This window comes from Bos taurus, chromosome 2 (genome assembly GCF_002263795.3).
Source record: "Bos taurus isolate L1 Dominette 01449 registration number 42190680 breed Hereford chromosome 2, ARS-UCD2.0, whole genome shotgun sequence".
In the NCBI taxonomy this organism is placed as follows: domain Eukaryota; kingdom Metazoa; phylum Chordata; class Mammalia; order Artiodactyla; family Bovidae; genus Bos; species Bos taurus.
The window spans coordinates 46,751,921-46,771,841 of NC_037329.1; the positions used below are offsets into that span (position 1 = coordinate 46,751,921).

The 19,921-nt window shown below is 42.8% G+C and overlaps 1 protein-coding gene and 1 long non-coding RNA gene across 2 annotated transcripts in view; one reads left to right on the top strand and one right to left on the bottom strand.

Annotated features, from left to right (window-relative positions):
* The window catches only part of LYPD6 (LY6/PLAUR domain containing 6), a 132,322-nt gene extending 130,379 nt beyond the window's left edge, over positions 1 to 1,943 (bottom strand). The window contains exon 1 of the mRNA XM_024980704.2: positions 1,816 to 1,943. The gene's annotated coding sequence lies outside the window, so the exon portion shown is untranslated. The remainder of the gene's footprint in view (positions 1 to 1,815) is intronic.
* Positions 1,944 to 2,189: 246 nt separating this feature from the next.
* The window catches only part of LOC104971213 (uncharacterized), a 32,464-nt gene continuing 14,732 nt past the window's right edge, over positions 2,190 to 19,921 (top strand). Inside the window, exon 1 of the long non-coding RNA XR_804856.3 lies at positions 2,190 to 2,356. This is a non-coding gene — a long non-coding RNA (uncharacterized lncRNA). The remainder of the gene's footprint in view (positions 2,357 to 19,921) is intronic.

Here is a 19,921-nt window from a genome sequence, read left to right on the forward strand (position 1 = left end):
GTAGATCTCAGTGTGCCTTGTGAAGTTTACAACATGATGCAAAGTATGGCTTTTTACTTGGCATCATTTGCTATAATCAGTCCCATTTATGCATTCTGTGCTATAAACATTCATCTCATAAAGACTGTGGACAGCTTCAAAAGGTAGACCCATGCATTGTAACTACCTTTTTTGGCTTGGAAGCACTTCTGACATTTTTAACTCAAAAAACTAATTCACAATTTTTAACAGCATTTGTGTGCCACAAGCTCAGAAAGCTTACTGTTTGTTCTCATGACTTGAGTCCTGCAAAATCTCTTTTTAAACAAGGAAGCCTCTTTTAAGTCCTGTTTCAGTCTGGTGCCTTTGGTCAAGGTGGAAACTAAAATTGAAAACAGATAGATGTTTTACATTTAAATGGGTTTAACATAAATGTGTATTAAGCCATTTCATGGACTATTGCACAAATATCTTTTGCAAACTTGGTACACGTGAACACATATACAGTAACCATTAGTGTCTTCTAGAGAAATAAGCTGCAGATTCAAAATTTTAAAGAGCTACTTCCAGTTCCTCTCACTGAAAGAAAATGTAATGTCTTTAAGGGAATTGCTCTAATAATATCAAGGCATCTGAAATGGCTGGCCAGAGCAGAACAGAACAGAGTGTATGTCACTGTAAGTCAATTTAACAAGAAATAAGCTTCCCCCTGGAGAATCTAAACTCCCTAGTCTCCGACAAAGAAAATTGAATTTTGGAGGTCACACCTTGGGTAGGTTACCAGAGGGAGAAGCTTAACATTCTTTTTGTCATATGTTCTGGTAGATCAACACTATTCTACCAACAAATTCCCTCCTAAACATTGCTCCTTCCTCAATTTTTCCTCTCCCCCACACTCCCTCCTCCAAATTATAACAAGTCTTTGGAATCCCCTAGGAAATGGCAAATCATTGTGACACTTCAGATGCCGGGACCCACGCTGGATACAACCATGCTCAAACATCCAGTTTGGAACCTCGTGGAGATGAATAGGATCCATGCCCCATGCCGAGGGCAGGAGCTGGGGACGTGAAACTAGTGGGATTGGGGCGGGGAGTCAGAGCGAGTCAGATTCACCAGAGCTTTAGGCTAGCCTGTTTAGCCAAATGTAATCAACGGAACTGCTCTTACTGGAGAGAAAAGCAGGTCGCCAAGTCAAGCCCAGGCGAAGCTCTGGCTCCGTGGGTGAATGACCCACTCGCAAAACTCCCCCCGAGTGGGTGATCGGAGGGCCTTGGGCGTTCGCGCAACGGCTGGAAGCGCCCCACCTCACCGCCCCTTCGGCAGCTGCTCTGGATGGGCGCAAGCCGGGCCACCGCCCACCCCCATCTCCATCCCACCCCCGCCCACCCCGCAGCAACATGTGGGGTGCTGCCACTTCGCCGCCCGGGGTTCTCCCTCCGGCTGGAGTTCCTGGTGGACGCACGCTTGGCCCTGGGAAGGTGCTGAATTACTCTGGGGAAGATTCCTCCAGCGTTGAACTTGGCAGCTCCTGACATTTCCATTCCACCCCCAGCGCTCAGGGACTACACACACGCCCCTCCGGACTTGCCCAAGCTGCGCGCAGTGCGGGCTACCCACTCGGAGGCAAAACATCGGAGCGGCATGCAGAAGCGAGGATCTCAGCTCCGCCGACCAGGGGGCCGGGAGGGTGTGGGGGTAAAGGACTGTCCTAGCAGAGGGTAGTTGCAGGGACTCAGCTCACTCCGTGGTTGGTCGAGGCCCCGCAGTAGATCGGGCGGCTAGCAGGAAACCCCTCTCCTTTTGTGCTCTCCCGGGAAGCCAGCCTCTACTCACCCCGGCTGCACGCGGATTCCGGCCGCCAGCGGCAGCCCGCTGCCCCATCCCACGAACACTGCGGCGCCCCCAGAGTGTGCAATGCGGAGCCCCGCCAGCGCGCGGCCGGAGCCGGGGAGTGCAAGGAGGGAGAGAGGGAGCGAGGGAGGGAGGGGACTAGGGAGGAAGCGCGGCGGGGAGTGACAGGGCGGCGGGGGGCGCGCGCGCCACTCCCACTCGCGCCCAGCACTCGCCGCCGCCCGCCGCCGCAGCCGGCCAGCCCGGCCTCGCGGGCCGGGAGACCAATCAACGCGCGGGTGTGTGTGTTGGGGGTGGCGAGTAACCGAGCCCTCCGCGGGGCGCGCTCATTGGCCCGGGGCGCGCGACCCAACTCTGGGAGAGTCCGCCTGAGAGCCCAGTGTGCAAACTCCCGCCGACCGGAGCTGTCTCCCCGGCGCAGGTGGGGTTTCCCGGCTCCGCGCTCTGACCTGCTGGTCCAGTCCGCAGAGTTCCGCTGACGGAACCGGGAGGCTGTGAGACCTGCTCTTGAAACGCGTTCGCGGTGAGCGTTCAAAACCAGCAATGTTTGTTCAGGTTGCACCGACCCCTTCCTGTTAAGGAACCCTTGCGCCGCTCCCTTACCCTGGCCGGTAGCTGAATGAGGGAAAGCCCGGCCGTGTAAAAATGGCCCCAGCCAAAGCCTACTCCCAGGCTTTGCGAAACCCGATGCACCTAAGAACCCGAGCTGAAAAACTTAGTCGAGCACCTAACCCAGGGCAAACCTAGACCTCTTGACGTTTGCAACAGAAGAGCAACCCCTCGGGGCGGGCGACGGAGGGGCGGAGAGCCGGGGTGGTGATGGCCGATCCTCCTGAGGAAGCGAGAGTCGCGTTCTGGGCTTTGGTGGGGAAAGCTCCCCCTCCTTTGCCAAACATTTCTCTCAGAGCCCCCCACCCCCACCCCCCGCCCACCTTCCCCTTGGTGGTATTGATTTTTTTCTTCCCTGGTGTAAATCATGTTTGACTCTCGGGGACTTTTCAAGCCGGAGCCTCAGAGTGGAAGCTGAGCACGGCCCCACTTCCCCCTCCTCCCCTCCGCGCTCCGCCGAGGGCTGGCGGGGACTGGGGTTTTTTTGTTTTGTTTTGTTTTGTTTTTTGGTGTGGGGGGAGGGGAGCTGATGGTGTCCAGGGAAGGTCTGAAGGAAGGACTCCATCTGCGAGCCGGGAGCTCGCCCCCAGCTGCCCCACCTCCGCCAGGTACCTGACCTGCAGGCTGCCTTTGCTAGGACGGCCGCCCCGGTGGCTACATTTGTTTGTCCGTCTTTCAGCCGAGCCCCCTACCCCCGCACCCCCCATATCCCCGCTTCCTTGGCCTTTCTCTTTGAGCTTCTTTTCAGGCAGACCTCCTTTGAACCTGCCTGCCTCTGCCCCTCCTCGTAATCTACTCCTGCTCAATATAAAAATATCCTTTCTTTTTCTTTTTTTTTAAACTTCCCTCCCGTTTCCCCTATTTGGAAGGGTTTTAGATAATTTTTTTTTTATTCACAGCTTCTGGACCTCAGAAAGTTTTCTCTTACTCATAGTTGATGTGCACAGGTTCACACAAGCTCTAGATTCAAGTGGGCAAAAATAATTATCACTCCTTTAGAAAATTTGGACACGGGAGGTGATCACTACGGTGTGCTGTCTTCCTGCAGGGCTCAGCACATTGAATGAATTGAACATGAATTAATCAGGTGGAACCTGGAAATGTCCCTCAGTGACCCGGGAGGTTACCTGTGGGAATCTGGTACTAATGAGAACGTGTCCTGGATGGTCATCGCTGCCTTATTTAGTTTCCAGGGAAGAAATTCTATCTTGGGAAGTTCACATCCATGTACCTAATTCACTTTTTTTTTTTTTTTTAAACTGACTCAGCTCGCAGTATAGTCAAAACTTAACATTTGGGCTCAAAATTAAGTTCAATATATTAATGCTGTTCATAAGACTTAAGTTCTTTGTGGGGATAGCATCCTTAGGATCTATTTTAGAACAATAGGCACTCAAAATATTGGAAGTGGTTTATCTCTGTGAACTGTGACAACAGATGAATTTTTTTCTTCTTTATACTTTCCTGAATTTTCTAAAAAATATGTAATACTTATTAATCAGGAAAAAATATAATTTGTTAATTCCCTACATACAGTACTCTCCAGGCATCAGAAGAGCTGAAATATTAAGTTCTCCTTCTACTTCACCCTTCACATCTTTTCAGTCACCAAGTCCCATAAATTTGGTCTCCTGGAATAGCATTCAAATCTGTCTCTCCACAGCATCTCAACTGCCACTGCCACACCTATCATCTCTTATCCGGGCCTCAGCCATAGTCTTAACTGCTCTACTGATCATGTCACTTAAAAGCTTAAGATCCATCACCCTCCCCAACTCCATTGCTGTGAAGTTCAAACCTACCTTGGTTGACAAGGCCTTTCATTCCTGTCCCAATCCCTGCCTTCCATTTTGGCTTCATGCTGCCCTACACTTCCCTACCTAGGATGATTCTACCCTACTGCGACTTTTTTGTCCTTCCCACAGATGTTATGTGACTTCGAGTCCCCATGGCTAAGACTGTATAGTGCTGCAATGCCCTTCTCTTCCTCTCCAGCCCCACCCCCGCTGCACCAGTAAGTTCCTACCTCTGCTTCAAGACTCACTTCAAATGTCACCTTTTTAAATGAGATCCCAGAGCAGATTTAGCAACTCTTCCTCTCTATACTTCAATAGCAAACACTTATTTTATTCAACGATTGATTATCCAGCTCCTATTATGTTCTAGTCACTATGAAGAAAACATACATTGTATTTATACTGCTGGAACAGACTATGAGAGACAAACATTAAGGCCTGTCACACAAATAAATAATTGCAAACTGAGATAAGTGTGATGAAACTGCTACCTGTGCAAAAAGAAGCATGGTTTACTTTGAACAAATGCCAACTATAGTTCTTACCACATTGTGCTCTAACCTGTTGATTTGTTTGTCCAGAGCTCTAGTGCCCATCATATTCATCTATGTACTGACATCCAGAACACAGTGCCTGGCTCACTCTAGGTGCTCAGTAAACATTCTTAAAGAAATGAAAGGATAAATAAGTGAATGGGTATTCAAAGCCTCCACGAAGCATTTCATTTATTTACATACTACAATCGACAGAGGATGAGATGGCTGGATGGCATCACTGACTCGATGGATATGAGTCTGGGTGAACTCCGGGAGTTAGTGATGGACAGGGAGGCCTGGCGTGCTGCGATTCATGGGGTTGCAAAGAGTCGGACACGACTGAGTGACTGATCTGATCCGATCTGATCATGCAGAATCTAAAAGTCTTTACTTCTGTGTTTTAAAAATTAAAATTATTAGATCCTTGTCTCATCTTTTATAACTGTAATCTAGTTCTCCCAACAAAAATTATCTAATTTCTTCTTGTTTGATGTCATATTTTGGAGACATAGCTAATATACTATTTGTAGATAATCTGTTGTTGTTAGGAGGAATTTATTCTTTTGTTCTTTTTATAAATTTGGCTTTTAACATATAAATGTTCAATTTTAAGATCCAAACCACAATTTATAAAAGAATAAATAAATTGGGCTTTATCAAAATTAAAAACATTTGCTCTGCAAACAAAACTGTTGACAGAATAAAAAGATACAGACTGGGAGAAAATATTTCCAAATCATATGTCTGACACAGGACTTGTAGCAGAAGATACTAATCTATCTCAGTTCCACTAATCATTAGTGAAATGCTAATTAAAACCACAATGAGATACTATCATACACTTGATATAATGGTTGGAAAAATCTGATGATATCAAATTCTGATGAGGATGCAGAGCAACCAGAATTCTTGTATATTGTTGACGGGAGTGCATAGTGGGACTGCAACTCTCAGTTTCACAGATATTGTAAAATTCAATATACACTTCTCCATATGGCCCAATTTTCCACTAGATATTTACCAAAGTGAAATGATAGGCCTATATTCATGCAAAATCCTCTAAATAAATATTTATATCAATTTAATCACTAAAATCTTGAAACAACTCCAAAGTCCGTCAACTGGGAAAAAGCTAAATAAAAATGTAGTACATCCATAGAATGGAATACTATTTGATAATGAAAACAGACAGGCTGTTGATACAAACAGTGTTCTATATCCCAATGCACTATGTAAGTGAAAGAAAAAGACTCAAAAGCTTAATGTATATACTAGTTAGGAATGGCCGGAGAAGGCAGTGGCACCCCACTCCAGTACTCTTGCCTGGAAAATCCCATGGATGGAGGAGCCTGGTGGGCTACAGTCCATGGGGTTGCTGAGGGTCAGACACGACTGAGCGACTTCACTTTCACTTTTCACTTTCATTCATTGGAGAAGGAAATGGCAACCCACTCCAGTGTTCTTGCCTGGAGAATCCCAGGGGCGGGGGAGCCTGGTGGGCTGCCGTCTATGGGGTCTCACAGAGTCAGACACGATTGAAGCAACTTAGCAGCAGCAGTTAGGAATGGCAGAGCAGCAAGATAAAAAGACTTGAGGTTTTTATGATGATGGGCCCAAAATAATTTGAGGTCTGGATGATCTATATTTAGATGAGACAGTTGTTTAAACCATTGTTAATTCAAGTTTCCTGTCACACAGAGTTAAAGCTCATTGTACCTAATTTCATGTTATTGTTGTTCAGTTGCTAAGTCATGCCCGTGTCTTTGCGACCCCATGGACTGCCGCACACCAGGCTTCCCTGTCTTTTACCATCTCCCAGAGTTTGCTCAAAACCCAATGTAGTGAGTGCATTAATTAATCATTAATGAAAAATTCACTAAACAGTCTTAGTGAAAGAAGAAACTGTGACTGTCTTATTTACCAAAATATCAGCAATGCCTCACACAACGCCAGTACAGAGTAGGCTCTCAATAAATACCCGTTAAATGAATGAACAGATAAGAATGAAGATAAAGTTGAAATTTTACAGGACTATAACAAAATTTTCCATTCAGATGAGTATTTTCTTCTTCAAAGTAGCTACTTTGTCACATTACATTTTTCATTCCAGTGATGCAGCTCCTATTTCAAAATATATTACCTTCCTCCTTCTACTTATTAAAATATTGCCCTGTCTTTAAGTAACAATGTTTCCCTTAAATGAATTATTCACTTTTTTTCTCTCAATGAGCAAACAATAAATTTAACATGTCTTAACATTCTACTCATTTTTCAATATTCCAAGTAATGTCTGGTTTATCTTTTTTTCCTCTATAACAAATATCAGAAGTTTATATAACAGGCACACAGTAGAAATGAAAATCCAGATTTTATGCAAAGCTTGAGAGATTTGGGCTCAAAAAACCATCCTATTTCCAGATGTATCACTAAAAGTAATTTTCACTTATTGGACACTGATGGTTGACATTAAGCTCTTGAAATATCATTAAAATATTTCTACTCTAACCAGTTTGCACAGTCAAGTGACTTTTAAAAAATCATTCACAGCTAAGTAATTATGGAATTTATTAAAAGAACTCAATTTTCTCTACCAGTTTTTCTACCAGGAAACGGTAATCTTGGCTGCTAGGAAAGACCCCTCAGTTGCTTTAACCCATCAATCAGTTTTATACCTGTTTCTGTCAGGGAGCACTTTTTGCATAAACACGGAAACCACATAGAATTGACATGGTAATCCTTCCCATAAATAAGAAGTACCTAATTACCACCTGACAATGAAAATATTAGAGGTTAAGGAGAGGAAGTCGTGAGAGATGGGCAGATAGATGTAAGCTGAATGGGATATTGTAAAGAATAAATCCAAAAAGGTCTAAAAGTCTCATTATCTTTATTTTCCCCAGTGTCTGTCACTGTACCTAGGATAATTCAGGACTGGTTGAATTTTTGCTTGTGATCTTACTTCTGTGCTTAGGGCCAAGAAAAAATGAGATAAAATTTCAAGAGGTTATGTTTTCATCTTTCCTCATCCCATTGCTGATGCCTGTAATTCCACAATCAGGGCAAATTTCCTTAGCCAGATCGCGAAGAGGATTTATCTTGAATTGTGTGTTAACCTGAGTGGTGGTAGTAGTTGCCTGGAATGCAGTGCCAACAAGGATCACAAGGCCAATCTGATGGATTGATTAGCAAACCTTTGGTGAAGGAGAGCAATTGTAATTTCAATTTTGGACATATGCAGATTGGTTGTAGAATATCCTTATAACGTTACCCAGGAGCTCATTGGATATGCAGGCCCAAAGCTCAACAGAGATATACATTTCTGAGACTTAAGTATTAAGTTTAAACTCTCTCCTCTCTCCACTTGTGCACATAGCAGACATGGGCTTGTTCCTTCTGAGACCTCACTTGGCTTCAGCACCCTCTGAGCTCACTGTTCCTCCTAACCACCACCAACAGATAGTTGTTGGAACAAAAGAAGAAAAACAGTTATATCCCACAGTGTCAGATTAATCCAGGTTTAGCACCTTGTGGGTTAGGACCAAAGGGCAGTAGCTAAGGAAGTTGTTTATGCTAGTGAGGGTATTAGTCAAGTGACCAACCTTGTTGTCTAAGTTGGGTGGAAAATAAAAAATACAAAAATGAACTTAAAAGTGAAATTTTTTTCCCTCATAAATTTTTCAATGAATTTCTTTCCCTCCAATCCCAAGAATTGGAATCAATGTAATTCTCTGTCCTTGAATTAACCATGTCTTAGACCAAGCATAACTTTTCCCTCCCTATGTTAAGTATTACTGGAACCAAACAAAAATAGCTTAGCTCTTTGCTCCAGAGAATACTTCCTTCTGGAAAGCTCAGTCGTATCCGACTCATTGTGACCCCCTGAACTATACAGTCCATGGAATTCTCTATACAGGCCAGGATACTGGAGTGGGTAGCTGTTCCCTTCTCCAGGGGATCTTTCCAAACCGTGGGTTGAACCCAGGTCTCCCGCATTGCAGACAGATTCTTTACCAGCTGAGCTACCAGGTAAGCCCAGGAATACTGGAGTTGGTAGCCTATCCCTTCTCCAGGGGTTCTTCCTGACCCAGGACTCGAACCAGGGTCTCCTGCATAGCAAGTGGATTCTTTACCAGCTGACTTACCAAAGAAGCCATACCACGCACCGTGTGGGATCTTAGTTTCCTGACGAGGGATTGAACCTGTGCCCCCTGCATTGGAAGCAGAGAGGCTCAAGCACTGGACCACCAGGGAAGTCCTCTGGAAAGTAAACTGTGAGCCTATTAAACTGTTCACATTTTAAGGCTAACTTCTCATCATGTGAGTACTTCCAGACTCTCTCCTACCTGTGCCTACCAAAAATGTTATGTCATAGACTCTGCCCATTCCAACCAGTCCCTGCTTTTCAAGACTTGCCTAGAAATCCCAGCTCAGACTCTAAAAACATCGTAAATACCTATGGAAATAAGTGAAAGGAACTCAAATGAGAACAGGAGCTGTGTATTCAGAGTTTACTAGAGCAAGAGATTTCAGCCACCATCATTTGCATTTGGCAGCGACTGAACACAAACAGAAGAGTCGTAAAACTTTATAATAAAAAAAAAAAGACAACTTCTGGTATGTGTTGCTATCATGGAGTGGCTGGAGTACTCGGGTGACCAGAAGCAGGGAATCCTGTCTGATTGGTTTGAGGATCATATTTGGCTTTCTCTAGTTAATCCTGGGTTTGGGAGACAGGGCAGAAGTAGGGGAGCTGTCAGTCGTTGACCAGGCTTGACCATTTTAGGCTAATTGCTGACAAGGTTGTGGTTTGGCTTCCTGACCTGTTAGTTGCAGAGGCTGTGGGTCAGAATTCTATTGTTATATATGATCCGGTCATTGTGCATTTGTACATTCAGTCTCCATGTCCTTTCCTATTTTTCTGATTTAGAGTCTGCACTAAGACTGCAGCAGATGTTCTCCACATTGCAGTAGAGTTCATAAATGGACCTTTGCTTCATCTGCAAGTGTTTCTGGTGGTCTTTTGAAGAGTTACCAGTGAACAGTCCATATCTACGCTTCATGTTATATAGCTATCTTCTTCCCCTTTTTTACAATGAGTGTTTACCTCCAACAAGAAGAGAGAATTCTCCCAAAAGATTTCATAGTTCTCTAGAAACATGTCTCTTCTTGGTGCACTCTAACCTTGAGAGACCCTTGAATGTCACAGGCTTTTGGGATCCCAGAAGCCATTCCTTCTTCTTTGGGGGGAAGGTACAGGGCACAGTCTTGCAAATCTAACACAAAAGTGCCCCTTTGCCAACATTCTCCATGACTGGTAGATTGGACAAATGTAGAGGTGTCCTAGGACAGACACTGTGAAAGTACATAGAATAATTAAATTAGGAAGTGTTAAAGTTTCCTGGAATCCTGTATTAAAAGAATAGCAATACATTTTGCAGACAGAGCAAACTTATTCTTTTACCAAACACATGTTCAACAAAAGGTACGTACCAGAAGCTGAAAAGACAGTGATGAGCAAAACACAAACATAGCTGATGCCATGTCTCACTGAGCTTTCAGTCTAGTGAGGGACAAAGTCATTGATCAAATAATCTAACATGTAAATGTGAAATATGAGAGTGTTAACAGAGAAAACTGGCAAGTCTCAGAAGGTGTGCGTGAGGGATCAAACACCAGTCTTCTTCATATAATGCATCCATGCAGAAGGTATCCATAACAAGACATTAAAAAACTCATCAAAAAATCATTAGTAGATCTCTGCTTCCAGCTAAGACGGAACAGGTGGGACTGAATTACCCTCCCAGTGGGAACAACCAAAAATCAGATAATATCTACACTTGTTAACCTTGTGTAGGTTTTCCAGGACTTCCATAACAAAGTACCACAAATTGAGTGTCTTAAAATAACAAATGTATTCTCTCACAGTTCTGGAGGGTAGAAGTCCAAGATCAAGGTGTCCTTCTGGCTTCAGGTGCCTCCAGCAATCCTTTCCATTCCTTGACTTGTAGATGTATCACTCTCATCTCTGCCTCCATCATCTCAAGGCATTCTTCCTGTGTGTCTTCTAAATACTTTTTCCTTCTTAGAGGACAGGACCCCAGCCATTGGATTAAGGTCCCCCCTAATTCAGTATGGCCTCATTGTAACTAATTACAAAGACCGTGTTTCCAAATGAAGTTACATTCTGGGACTTCACGGATCAAGACTTCAACAAGGGGCAGGACTCAACCTGTAACACTCCATTCTAGGAGATCAGGTGGTGGGCTTCACTGAACTCTTCCAAGCCCCTGGTTTTTCTCAAGTCAAGAAGCACTGGCACCCTGCATTTCAGGTCTATCCCTTTTTGAATCTAAACCTCTGGCAAGCATTTTCTGCAGTATTCTTTTCTATGACTACTCTTACACAGAGTAATATATTTCACCTTGAAGTACTTAATTGAAAAACATTTCCTGGTGTTGCACCCTTAACCCATATGTGTCTTTAAAATCTGCCACTCCGTTTTAAGTCTGTTTTACAGGGATTTAGGAATGTACCAACTTTCTACTTTGTCTTGAAAAGGCCAAGCTAAAACTTGAAAGAAAACCCAGAGCTTAAGGATAACCTTCCAATTACTTAGCAAATTACATTTTTGTTAAGTATCTCTCTTTTTCTTATGCAGCTACATGAGCACACATGTCTTATCGTGGATTTATAGTCTGCTGCTCTAAGCCAGGAATTGGCCATGTGTGAAGGAATGTATAGTGGCAGCGGTGACCTCACACAGATTTCACAGCCCTTTCTCTATTTTATAGTTAAAATGCTAGGACCGTCAGTTGGATAGAGTTCTGAGTAAACAGCCTTTCGAACATAAGCCACATGTCTCCTGTTGTTTTGTGAGTGAGCCCTGTGTCTGTTGGGAGGTACTGGGTGGCTCGAGTACTTGACTGTATTTCTTCTGCAGATGTCACACCTTGTCACCAGCCACCCCCGCCTCTATAAGAACACCCTGCAGGCATTTGTTCCCTTTGAGTAAATGCCACTCTCCAAAGAGCCTTTCTACAGGATAAAACATGTTTCACACAAAGTCCATTCCTAATTCAGTGAAGGAACATAAAGAGCATTCTTTTCAGAGGTAAATGAATGAGCTAAAGTATAGAGAATACATAGTTTTGCGTTTTTCCCCCACTGGCTGCGTCTTATCAAAGTAATGCCTCTTGCTGAATCGTTAACAGCTGATGGTGTACATTACACAGTGGAAAGGAAAAAAATGGAGAACTAATAAGTGTTTTGGTTGACAAATGCCGGAGCCTTTCAATACAACAGAGTGAAAGAGATTGGAAAGAGATGTGATTTTCTGTATTTCTTCACTCTTTTGCCCGGGGCAGGGCAGCCCCTGCTTTTGAACAAGGTCAGGTACATTGTGCATGCCCACAGTTTGAAGAGCACTGAAAGATTCCTGGAGGGGGTGTATCCCCAGTAACAAATGGCTCTGTTGGGGAGGAGAAGGGACCCCACGCAGGCTGCCCTTTTATCTCCCCAAAGTAGAGGCCCTGCAGGCTCTTAACTAGCTGGGGTGGGTTAACACCTGCTCAGAGAAAGAATGTACTCACCTTCTGGTCACAGGTAGCTGACTTCTTGATGGGCAGAGCTGGAGGCCCTTTTCTCTGTCTGTCTCACTGGGAATTTTTCTCTGTCACACTGGGAAACTGATAGTAGACAACTATGCACTGTTTCCAAGTTGAAAGTTTAGGAGGCACTAACTTCTTGGCAAATAGATGGGGAAACAGTGGAAACAGTGTCAGACTTTATTTTGGGGGGCTCCAAAATCACTGCAGATGGTGACTGCAGCCATGAAATTAAAAGACGCTTACTCCTTGGAAGAAAAGTTATGACCAACCTAGATAGCATATTCAAAGGCAAAGACATTACTTTGCCAACAAAAGTCCGTCTAGTCAAGGCTATGGTTTTTCCAGTGGTCATATATGGATGTGAGAGTTGGACTGTAAAGAAAGCTGAGCGCCAAAGAATTGATGCTTTTGAACTGTGGTGTTGGAGAAGACTCTTGAGAGTCCCTTGGACTGCAAGGAGATCCAACCAGTCCATTCTAAAGGAGATCAGTCCTGGGTGTTCATTGGAAGGAATGATGCTAAAGCTGAAACTCCAGTACTTTGGCCACCTCATGCGAAGTGTTGACTCATTGGAAAAGACTCTGATGCTGGGAGGGATTGGGGGAAGGAGGAGAAGGGGACAACAGAAGATGAGATGGCTGGATGGCACCACTGACTCGATGGACGTGAGTCTGAGTGAACTCCAGGAGTTGGTGATGGACAGGGAAGCCTGGCATGCTGCGATTCATGGGGTCACAAAGAGTCGGACAGGACTGAGTGACTGAACTGAACTGAACTCTCAAAGCACAGAGCAGGAAAAGAAAAAACTTGAAAATATCAAATGTGTACACATTTGTATATGGAATATAGCTGTCCACTTTTGTATTTCAACATTATGTTTGGATATGTAAGTGTTTTGTTAATATCATGGTGCACTCGATGGAGGAAGTAAGGAAATTTGAAATGGGTGGGGTAAATCAGCCTGACAATTGGTATTTATTGAGGTTTTCTGTGTGTGGCTATCAGAAAGTGTTCCATTTGGGGAATACTTTAATGATAAATCATGGTCTCTGCTGTTAAGCAGTTAGCAGATTATCTTGGAGAACAGGACATGCACACACATAACATTTCTAACAAATCAATAAGTACCAAATTGTATAACAGTACAGGCATTAACAGAAGATTCAAATGCTCGGACTGTGTCAAGGGGAGGAGTAAATAAGGGTCAGTCTTGATACAGGATGTGGGTTTTACTCCAGTGACTTGGGGAAAATGTCATTTCTTTACCATTTTCAAATGAATTAATTCAGACTTTTATAATGATCAAGAGGCAGTCAGTTCACCTTTCTGCTCAGAACACATAGCAATGACAGGTGAAATATTTAAAAGGCAGGAAGAAAGAGACAGAAAAAGAAAGAAAGAAAGAAGGAAGGAAGGAAGGAGGGAAGAGAGAGAGAAAGGGGGAAAACCAGGAAGACTCAACCAGTTTCTAATACAGGATAAGATCTTGTGGACCAGACACAAAGGGAAAACACAAACTGTGGGTTGTCTAGGCTTTGGAAGTAGGCACCTGTGACTGGGAGCTTGGTCCCTGGAGGACAAGGAGTTCTAAGTGTAAATGAGACCTGGAGCAGAGCCAGGCTTCCTGTTTGATGCCAGAGGCAGACAGGGCTTTCACTCTACTCTCACTCTGCTGGGACTGTGGCTTCAGATGAAGCTGTAAGCCTGGGAGATGAAGGGCAAAGACCATGTGTTACTCTCTGAAACTGAGCCAACTACCGGCTCTGTAAATGAATCAGCCACATCCCTCAATGGCCTCCAGGGGCAGTACATCCGATAGTGAAGTAAAGTGAAGTCGCTCAGTCGTGTCCCATTCTTTGCAACCCCATGGACTGTAGCCTACCAGGTTTCTCCATCCATGGGATTTTCCAGGCAAGAATACTGGAGTGGGTTGCCATTTCCTTCTCCAGGAGATCTTCCCCACCCAGGGATTGAACCCAGGTCTCCCGCATTGTAGGCAGATCCTTTAAAGTCTGAGGTACCAGGGAAGACATCCTATGCTCAACTGTAAAATTTGGTTCTGGTTTGGGAATAGGACCGGGCTAGGCGGAGTCAACTTCTGAACTGTTTGGAAGGAAGAAATTTGAAGGGGATACTCAAAATCAGCCTGCAAACAAAAGTCCAAAGCACAGGAAGACTAATTTCTCCAAGGACAGCCAAGAAATAAGACTTGGAAGAATAGTTCACACCAAGTGAAACTCATATTAGAATCATCTGAAAAGATGTCAGCATACATTTGCTGAGATTGTTCAAAGAGATATAGAAAGGCATTTATGATTAAATAAATAAATTATAGAAATAAATAGGTACAATGAAATGAAAATGAAACAAATCAAATTATACCCTAAGCTAGAAGGGCTGAGGAGCCAACCTTGGTCATAACCAGCCTTCTGCACCTACCGAGTACTGAGAAATCTGAAGCTTCTGCAATGTCAACAATGAATGGAAGAGCTCTGGTGTGAGTCCATCCCGGTCATTGCTAATATTCTCGTTGTGCAGGCCCTTGTGTTCCCCATGATGACTCAGCTACTTGAGTTATGTGCAGGGATCTCCCTGAAGCTGAGAGCCTCCTGTCTAGGGCTGCTGACATCCCCTCAGAAGCCAAGGCATTGAACAAAATGCCACCAAGAAGAAGGACACAGGTCCAGATATTCCTATCACTTCTGTGTTTAAAAAGCACAGGTTTCCCACACCGAGGAAACCTGTGCTTTTTAAGAGACACGTGTACCCCAGTGTTCATTGCAGCACTGTTTATAATAGCCAGGACATGGAAGCAACCTAGATGTCCATCAGCAGATGAATGGATAAGAAAACTGTGGTACATATACACAATGGAGTATTACTCAGCCATTAAAAAGAATACATTTGAATCAGTTCTAATGAGGTGGATGAAACTGGAGCCAATTATACAGAGTGAAGTAAGCCAGAAAGAAAAACACTAATATAGTATACTAACGCATATATATGGAATTTAGAAAGCTGGTAACGACAACCCTGTATGCGAGACAGCAAAAGAGACAGATGTATAGGACAGTCTTTTGGACTCTGTGGGAGAGGGAGGGGGGATGATTTGGGAGAATGGCATTAAAACATGTATAATATCATATAAGAAACGAATCACCAGGCCAGGTTCGATGCAGGATACAGGAAGCTTGGGGCCGGTGCACTGGGATGACCCAGAGGGATGGTATGGGGAGGGAGGTGGGAGGGGGGTTCAGGATGGGAAACACGTGTATACCCGTGGTGGATTCATGTTGATGTATGGCAAAACCAATATAATATTGTAAAGTAAAATAATAATAATAAATAAATAATAAAATAAAAAGCACAGGTTTTCATGCCTTACCTAGAAATTTTGATTCCCCCGATCTGGATGAAGAATCCGCCTGCCAATGCAGGAGACACTTGATATCTGGGTCGGGAAGACTCCCCTTGAGAAGAAAATGGCAACCCACTCCAGTATTCTTGCCTGGGAAATCCCATGGACAGAGGAGCCTGGTAGGCTGCAGTCCATGGAGTTGCAAAGAGTTGGACACAACTTAGCAACTAAACAACAAAATCTGGGTCATGGCTTGGAAATTAATGTTTCTAACAGGCTTGCTTATGATTCCCATGTGGCAGGCCCTGAGTTTGGTGAATACTGATATTGTTTACAGTCCTCATCTGTCAAGCAATTAAACCAGGCAAGACCAGAGAGAACAGTGCTGGCCCAGGTCCTGACACAGGGAACTTTGCTGGAAAAAAAGCCCAGTCCTTTGTTCTGCATATTTTGGGTTTAATTCCCTCTTCCTTTCTAGTTCCTTAGATAGAAGTTGAAGTCATTGCTTTGAGGTCCTTCTTCTGTACTAATATAGGGGGGTAAGTTCTATAGATTTTCTCTTTAAGTATTGCTTTAGTGGAATTGTACAAATTCTAATATGTTATGTTCATTTTTTTTCAGTTCAAAATACTTTGTAATTTCCCTTTTGAATTTTTCTCTGATCCATGGATAATGAAGAAGCATGTTTCTTCTTTTCCAAATACTTGGAGATTGTCTTGATATCCAGACAGTACCAGGATTGTCTGGTATCAGTACTTGGTTTTGTTTTCTATCTTAATTCCTTTGTGGTTAGAGAATACAGTGTATATGACCCGAATCCTTTTTCATTATTGAGATTTGTGTTACACCCAGAATATGATCTCTGCTGGCAAATATTCTGTGTGCCCTTGAGGAGAAAGTGTGCTCTGCTGTAGATGGGTGAAATGTTCTGTGAACATCAGTCAGGTTAAATGGGTTGGGGCTGGTTGATCTTCAGCCTACTTGATCTATCAGTTATAGAAAGAAGGTGGTGAAATCTGCAACCATAATTGTGGATTTGTTCATTTCTCCTTGTAGTTTATATCAGTTTAGGCTTCATGTATTTTGAAGCTTAATTATTAGGTGTAAAAATATTTAGAGTTGATATATTCTCTTGTTGAATTGATGCTTATCATTATGAAATGGAATGTTTTAAAATCCCTAGTAATATAGTTTATCTAATATTATTACTATATTACTAGGGATTTTAAAACATTCCAATATAGTTTATCTAATATTAATACCCTGATGATGGGAGAGATTGGGGGCAGGAGGAGAAGGGGATGACAGAGGATGAGATGACTGGATGGTATCACCGACTCGATGGACGTGAGTTTGAGTGAACTCCAGGAGTTGGTGATGGACAGGGAGGCCTGGCGTGCTGTGATTCATGGGGTCGCAAGAGTCGGACACAACTGAGCAACTGAACTGAACTGAACTGAATATTAATACAGCCAGCCCTGCTTTCTTTTAATTAATATGGCATATCATTTTCTACCCTTTTACTTTTAATCTGTTTGTGTCTTTATGTTCAAAATGCTTTTCTTACAGATAGCATATAGTTGGATCTTGTTTGCTTTATCCAGTCCAATCATCCCTACCTTTTAATTGGAACGTTTATTTTTATTTAAGTTGATTATTGATATGGTTAGGTTTAAAATCTATAGACTTGCTATTTGCTTATTATTTGCCCCCTTTTCCTCTTTTTTTCTTTTCTGCCATCTCTCAGATTAATTTTTATGATTCCATTTTATCTTCTCTTCATTTATTTAGATATATTCCTTTGTTTCATTTTTTGAAGGTTTCTTTAGGGTTCATAGTATACATCTTTCACTTATCAAAATCTACCTTGAATTGATATAATGCTGTTTTATGTATAAGAGCCTTAACAAAAGCAGTTTTCCCCCCCTCCCAGGCTTTGTGCCATTGTTATCATATGTTGAACTTCTGCTTGTATTAAGAATGCCATATTATGTTAGTTTTGTTTAGTCAATTATTCATTTAAAATAAATAAATAATAAGAAAAAGCATTATATACTTACCCACATGGCTACCATTTTTGGTGCTCTTCAATCCTTTATGTAGATCCATATTTCTACCTAATATCATTTTCCTCTGTCTAAAAGACTTGCTGTGATATTTTCTGTGATTCTACTGGTGATGAATCTTCCCACTTTGTATGTCTCAAAGAAAAAGCTTTTATTTTGTGAAAGATATTGTCTGGTATAGAATTATTTTATTTTGTGAAAAATATTGTCTGGTATAGAATTCTAGATAGATGATTTTTCTTTTAACGCTTTAAGGATATTCCTCCACTGTCTTCTCACTTTGAGAAATTTGATTTCATCTTATCCTTGATCCTCTGTCTGTAATGTGTCTTTATTCCCTGGATGTTTCTAAGATTGTATCTTTATCACTGGTTTTGATCATTTTATTTATTATGTGCCTTCAAGTGGTTCTATTTCTTTTCTTATCATTTTCATTCTTTGAGCTCCTTCCATTTGCAGCTTTATTAGTTAGTTAGTTAGTTCAGTTGCGCAGTCGTATCCGACTCTTTGCGACTCCATGAATTGCAGCATGCCATGCCTCCCTGTCCATCACCAACTCCCAGAGTTCACTCAAACCCATGTCCATCGAGGAGGTGATACCATCCAGCCATCTCATTCTCTGTCATCCCCTTCTCCTCCTGCCCACAATCGCTCCCAGCATCAGAGTCTTTTCCAATGAGTCAACACTTCGCAAGAGGTGGCCAAAGTATTGGAGTTTCCGCTTCAACATCAGTCCTTCCAATGAACACCCAGGACTGATCTCCTTTAAGATGGACTGGATGGATCTCCTTGCAGTCCAAGGGACTCTGAAGAGTCTTCTCCAACACCACAGTTCAAAAGCATCAATTCTTTGGTGCTCAGCTTTCTTCACAGTCCAACTCTTACATCCATACATGAACACTGGAAAAACCATAGCCTTGACTAGATGGACCTTTGTTGGCAAAGTAATATCTCTGCTTTTCAATATGTTATCTAGGTTGGTCATAATTTTCCTTCTAAGGAGTAAGCGTCTTTTAATTTCATGCTACAATCATCATCTGCAGTGATTTTAGAGCCCCAAAAAATAAAGTCTGACACTGTTTCCCTATCTATCTGCCATGAAGTAATGGGACCAGATGCCATGATCTTAGTTTTCTGAATGTTGAGCTTTAAGCCAACTTTTTCCACTCTCCTCTTTCATTTTTATGAAGAGGATTTTTAGTTCCTCTTCACTTTCTGCCATAAGGGTGGTGTCATCTGCATATCCGAGGTTATTGATATTTCTCCTGGCAATCTCAATTCCAGCTTGGGCTTCCTCCAGCCCAGCATTTCTCATGATGTACTCTGCATATAAGTCAAATAAGCAGGGTGACAATATACAGCCTTGACGTATTCCTTTTCCTATTTGGAACCAGTCTGTTGTTCCATGTCCAGTTCTAACTGTTGCTTCCTGACCTGCATATAGGTTTCTCAAGAGGCAGGTCAGGTGGTCTGGTATTCCCATCTCTTTCAGAAATTTCCACAGTTTACTGTGGTCCACAGAGTCAAAGGCTTTGGCATAGTCAATAAAGCAGAAATAGATGTTTTTTTGGAACTCTCTTACTTTTTCAATGATCCAGCGGATGTTGGCAATTTGATCTCTGGTTCCTCTGCCTTTTCTAAAACCAGCTTGAACATCTGGAAATTCACGGTTCACGCACTGCTGAAGCCTAACTTATTTTGAGGCTTATTTTGCTGAAGCCTGGAGAATTTTGAGCATTACTTTGCTGGTGAGATGAGTGCAATTGTGCAGTAGTTTGAGCATTCTTTGGCATTGCCTTTCTTTGGGATTGGAATGAAAACACCTTTTCCAGTCCTGTGGCCACTGCTGAGTTTTCCAAATTTGCTGGCATATTGAGTGCAGCACTTTCACAGCATCATCTTTCAGGATTTGAAATAGCTCAGCTGGAATTCCATCACCTCCACTAGCTTTGTTCGTAGTGATGCTTTCTAAGGCCCACTTGACTTCACATTCCAGGATGTCTGGGCTCTAGGTGAGTGATCACACCATCATGATTATCTGGGTCATGAAGCTCTTTTTTGTACTGTTCTTCTGTGTATTCTTACCACCTCTTAATATCTTCTGCTTCTGTTAGGT